At 52.9% G+C, this 6000-nt stretch overlaps 1 pseudogene; it reads left to right on the forward strand.

Annotated features, from left to right (window-relative positions):
• The first annotated feature begins 5317 nt into the window (after window positions 1-5317).
• On the forward strand, window positions 5318-5490 carry LOC140397390 (U2 spliceosomal RNA; annotated as a pseudogene).
• The last annotated feature ends 510 nt before the right edge of the window (window positions 5491-6000 follow it).

Raw genomic sequence — 6000 nt, forward strand, 5'->3', positions numbered from 1 at the left:
AAGCTGAGGATTTCCATGTCGATCGTGGATTGGACAACTCGGAGGGATTGAAGTCGGCAAAGAGGAAACGTTTGGAGCTTGGCTGCTATTGGTGGATATACATGCTGGCCTAAACCTCGGGTTTAGGCCTAATGCCGATACAGTTTCACACCCAACGTACGAGCTATGGATGCAGCTGCATCCCGACCACCAGGCTGGGGAGTGCGAAACACTGTCCGAGTCACAGTAAAGAAAACGGAGGGAGAGTCACCTTTGGACCGGAAACACTTCGTGAAGAGGGTGCTGCTCGAGTGTTGTGGGTTTAAAGCAACAGAGATCTTCTGCTTGCAAAACCTCCCCAAGAATGGTTTCTTTGATGTCACCTTCAAGAGCGTCGCAGCGTGCATCAAATTCTTGAACGTCTTCAAGGAAAAAGGTAACCAGAGTCCCTTGTCGATCCTGACTGCGGAGCCTCTGTTTACGCTACCGGCACAGCGAAATCGGGTTGTTACACTGCACACGTACAACCCCCACATCCCTGTGTCTGATGTGCTCACGTTCCTCGCCAGGTACGCTCAGATGAAAAGTGACAGCGTGCAAGTGAAAGACACCTTCGGCATCTGGACAAGTGAGCACCAGGTCAAGGTGACCCTAAGAATGGACAGCAACGGAGCCATCCTGCATCCCCCCTCCAATTTCGCTATTGGAGTAAATCGTGGCTACCTCTACTACGTGGGACAGCCACGAGTATGCCACGCCTGTGGCAAAACGGGGCATGTTGCCGCAAACAGCAGTGTGACCTTCTGCAAGAACTGCAGGCAGGAGGGACACATGACTAAGGACTGCAAGGAAGACAAATGCTGCAACCTGCGTGGGGAGGCCGGCCATCTTTACAGGGCCTGCCCGAAACGCGGGGCGACATATGCTCAAATCATCAGCAGCGGAGTCAAAAAGGCGACCAGAGAGGAGGAGCATACACCCTCCACCGAAAAAGACACCACGGTTCAGAATGAGGAAAAGCAACAGAAGGGCCCCCAAGAAAAAGAGGAGGCCCCAGCACCTCCTGACAACCCAACCCCAGCCCCATCTGATGAGGAACACTCAATGGAAGAGGAAGAGGATGGGACAAAGAATAAAGAGCCCTGGGAAACCGTGAACAGGGACAAACGAAAGAGAAAACAAAAAAACAAACTGAAGAACCCCCTGAGGGGTAGTGGCAAAAAGCGACACCTCTCAGCCGGCGCACTCAGTGCCGACACCTCATCCGATGAGGGAAAACAGGACAAGAATCGGCCTCAGATAAAGAGGCAAAGCACCAACGTGGAACGGAAGGCACAGACCCCCCAGACCACCGACCGGGAAGAAAACCAAGTCACAGACCAACCCCCGATAGCAACGAGCAGCAACAACCCAGGTGAAGACCGGTCTGCAACCCCAACACCTACTGACTGCCACGACGAACCCCAGGGCTACACCCCCCCCCCCCCAATGCATCTGCATCAAAATCACGGGGCCAGTACGGACCAGAACAGTTTACTCAGCCCTGCAACTGTGCTAAAGTTTGCGAGCACCACCGGCATGCTGGGGAACATTCAACAGCTGGAACAGCCAACTGTATAGACTCTGGACTCTTGAGACTGGTAAATCTATCTTTTTATAATGGGTTTAAAAATTGCATCCATAAATGTGCGAAGCATCAAAGATACTTCGCGGTGTGTAGCCACACTCAACTATTTGGCAAATGTAAAAGCTGACCTACTGTTCCTGCAGGAGTGCGGAATTCCGCACCTCAGCAACTACAGGCGCTGGTCGAGCTGGTGGTCCCACGGGCCATCCATCTGGTCAGGAGGAAACGACTGCCGCTCCTCCGGCCTGGGTATTCTGCTGCGGGGAGGCAACTTCACCATCTCCGACGTTAAGGAGGTGGTGGGCGGGCGCCTCCTCGTAGCAGACGTGAAATACAAAAACAGCCCTCTCAGACTTTTTAATGTGTACGCCCCGGCCGTAAAAAGTGAGCGGCTGGCAGTCCTTCAGCAACTCCCACTGCTGTTGGCCACCTCCAAGCCGGTCATCCTGGGTGGTGACTTCAACTGCATCATCGATGCGGCTGGACGATCCAGCAAAGCCGACAGCAAACTAGACGCTACGTCCAGACTCCTGATGGAAACGGTAAAAGACGCCAAGCTGCTCGACGTCTGCAGCAACCCTGCAGACGGCGCGCAGCGTAGATACACATGGTCACGGCCAGACGGGTCCGTCCGCTCCAGGATAGACTTCTTTTTTGTGTCCCGAGCTTTCTCGGTCAGGTCCACCGACGTAACGCCGGTGTTCTTCTCTGACCACTGCCTCCTACAGGCCGACTGCCACCTGCAGGAAGACCAGGGGGTTGGCAGGGGGACGTGGAAGCTAAATGTGAAACTGCTGACCCCTGAGAACATCGAGGAACTCAGGAGGGATTACAAGGGTTGGAGAACCGTGAAACCCCTCTTTGAGGCCCCACATCTCTGGTGGGAAGCAATCAAGGGGAATATCAAGAGGTTTTTCATCCTCAAGGGCGTTCAAAAGGTGAGAGAGATACGAGGGGTCATGTCCAGGCTCCAGAAAAGTATGCAAAATTTGCTCCAGCTGCAGTCGATGGGGGTGGATGTCAAGGAGGATCTCCAAGAGGTGAAGAGCCAGCAAGCCTCGATCTACACCTCGGAGGCCTCCAAGGTTATCTTCCGTTCCAGAGTCCGCTCCGTGGAGCAGGACGAAAAGTGCTCACGCTTCTTCTTCCAAAAGGTGCACAGAGAGACCTCTGTGATCAGCAGCCTGAAGGAAGAAGATGGCTCTGAAATGTCATCGCAGTCTGACATCCTGAGGATCAGCCAATCCTTTTATGCCGGACTGTATGACCTGAAGCCAACAGATAGCACTGTTTCCCAGACCTTCCTGTCGACTATCACGGAGGTCATAGGCGACAGCGAGCTGGAAAACCTGGACAAACCACTAACTCTGGACGAGCTGACAAAGGCCGCCAAGTCCTTCGAGACGAGTAAAACTCCCGGAAGCGACGGCTTACCGGTTGAGTTGTATTCGGCTCTGTGGGACTGGATGGGCCCAGACCTGCTGGAAGTGTACGAGAGTATGCTTCTGGAAGGCAGCATGTCAGAATCCATGAGGAAAGGCATCATCACCCTCATCTACAAGCAGAAGGGGGAAAGGGAAGAAATTCGAAATTGGCGACCCATTTCACTGTTGAATGTGGACTACAAAATTCTAGCAAAGGTCATCGCCAATCGGGTCAGGTCTGCTCTGGAGTCGGTGATCCACCCTGACCAGACCTGTGCTGTACCCGGCAGGAAGATCTCTGATAGCCTCGCGCTACTCAGGGATACGATCGCCTACGTGCAGGACAGGGGGGTGGACACTTGCCTCATCAGCCTTGACCAGGAAGAGGCTTTTGACAGAATATCGCACACCTACATGATGGATGTGCTCTCCAAAATGGGGTTTGGGGAGGGAATTCGCAATTGGATCAAACTGCTCTACACAAACATCTATAGCGCAGTCTCAATCAATGGGTGGGAATCAGAAAAGTTCCAGATCAGATCTGGAGTCAGGCAGGGCTGCCCTCTCTCCTCTGCCCTTTTTGTGTGCTGCATAGAACCATTTGCCGAGTCCATCAGGAGGGATCCGGGCATAAGAGGAGTGACGATCCCAGGCAGTAGAGGCATGCAAGTCAAGGCCTCCCTGTACATGGACGACGTTGCCGTCTTCTGCTCGGATCCTGCGTCTGTACGCAGGCTCTTGACCACCTGCGACCAGTTTGAACTGGCCTCTGGAGCCAAGGTAAACCGGGGCAAGAGCGAGGCCATGTTCTTTGGGAACTGGTCCGACCGGTCCTTTGTCCCCTTCACTGTCAGGCCAGATTACCTGAAGGTGCTGGGGATATGGTTCGGAGCTGCTGGGGCGTGCACCAAAAACTGGGAGGAGCGCATAGGAAAGGTAAGACAGAAACTGGGCTGGTGGGAGCAACGCTCCCTCTCCATTGCGGGCAAAACCCTGGTCATCAGGTGTGAGGTACTCTCGGTGCTACTGTACGTGGCGCAGGTCTGGCCCATAACCCGACCCTACGCCACAGCAGTCACCCGGGCCATCTTCAAATTTATCTGGCGATCCAAGATGGACCGTGTCCGAAGGGACACCATGTACAAACCTCTGGAGAAGGGAGGGCGGAACGTACCCAACGCCTCCCTCATCCTGTTGGCCACCTTTGTGTCCAGCTGCATCAAGCTGAGCGTGGACCCCAAGTATGCAAACACCAAGTGTCACTACATACTGAGGTTCTACCTGTCCCCGGTGTTGCGAAGGATGGGCCTGGCCTCATTGCCGCGGAACGCTCCAAGTAGTTGGACCGTACCGTACCACCTGTCCTTTGTGGAAAAGTTTTTGAAGGAAAACACCTTTGACCACGAGGCAATGAAGCAGTGGTCAGCACGTAATGTCCTCGAGGCCCTCAGGGAAAAAGAGACCGTGGAGGACGTTGGATGGTTCCCTGAGCAGACTGCCAGAGTCATCTGGCAGAACGCCTCATCACCAGAACTTTCAAACAAGCACCAAGACCTAGCTTGGCTGGTGGTGAGAAGGGCCCTCCCTGTCAGATTCTTCATGCACACCCGAAGGCTCTGCACCAATGCACGCTGCCCTCGGAGTGGCTGTGGGGGAAATGAGACGGTCACACACCTCCTTGTGGAATGTGCCTTTGCAAAGAAGGTCTGGCGAGAGATGCAGTGGTATTTGTCAAGGTTTATCCCGAGCAGCTCTGTGACACAGGACTCTGTGCTCTACGGACTGTTTCCAGGGACACACACCGAGACAAATATCAACTGCTGCTGGAAGGTCATCAACTCGGTGAAAGACGCTCTTTGGTCTGCCCGAAACTTGCTGATCTTCCAGTGCAAAGAATTGTCCTCGACCGAGTGTTGCAGACTGGCACATTCCAAGGTCCAGGACTATGTGCTGAGGGACGCACTCAAGCTTGGGGCAGCTGCCGCCAAGGCGCAATGGGGAAAGACCACTGTGTAAAGTCTTTCCAGCAAATGTACACCGAGGGCCGGGTAACAGTGTAAACTCCCCGCGGTCTGGGCCACCAGCTCTCCAATGTATAAAAGAAACATGACGATGTTAATATTTAAGAAGGAATTGTAATGTAAAGAGTGATATGTGTATAATAAGTTCAAAATTGAATGGAAGAAAGTCAAGGCAACATGTAACCCTGCCGGAAATGTAGTCAAGACAATTCGAAATGCTCTGTAATGCTCATGATAAATGTTATTAATAAAGTATATTTTTTTGAATAACATTTTTTTTAAAAAATCTGTTCTTATCAGTATAATATCTGATGTGTCCTCTATCTGGGGACCGAATATTAAATTGATTTTTAAGACTCGGAGATCGTGCAGGGGCTTGCTCCTTCCGCTCCACGCATCGACCGGGTCTTGCCATGCTTCAAGGAATGGTGCCTTCACCCCGCTTTGGGGAGCAAAGGTGCGAAGGCAGAAAATGGCGCAAAACCTGCCTTCCCCTTTTCTGTCTTGTCTAGTTATCTCATCCTGACCAATTTAAGGCCTTTCAAGCTCCAAAGCATTGCTAGCTTTTCTGCTGGCAGGAGCTTCGTGCACGAATGTTGCGAGCCGATGGACTCGCGGACTTTCGGCAGCCAGGCTCCGTTTTCAGCTGATATGCGCACAGATTTCCTGCTGCTTTTTACAGGCCACTCACCCTCACCCTCGGATGCCGACTTACCTTCTCCTCACTTCAGTTACCACATCCCTTCATCCTGCACAACAGAGAAGTGTGGCGACAGACTGAACGGCATCCTGATTTGGATGTAGGTGTACCTTCACGGTGTCTCTTTTCGTTCTCCTGACTCCACGACCAACACGCCTGGGTGGAGCTCAGGGGGACTAGACATTGCCCCCTGTTGGGTTCCGCCAGTACTTGCTGCTTGCACGGATTGCCCTTTGTTCGGCAAAGGTG

Source organism: Scyliorhinus torazame, chromosome 20 (genome assembly GCF_047496885.1).
Source record: "Scyliorhinus torazame isolate Kashiwa2021f chromosome 20, sScyTor2.1, whole genome shotgun sequence".
NCBI lineage: Eukaryota > Metazoa > Chordata > Chondrichthyes > Carcharhiniformes > Scyliorhinidae > Scyliorhinus > Scyliorhinus torazame.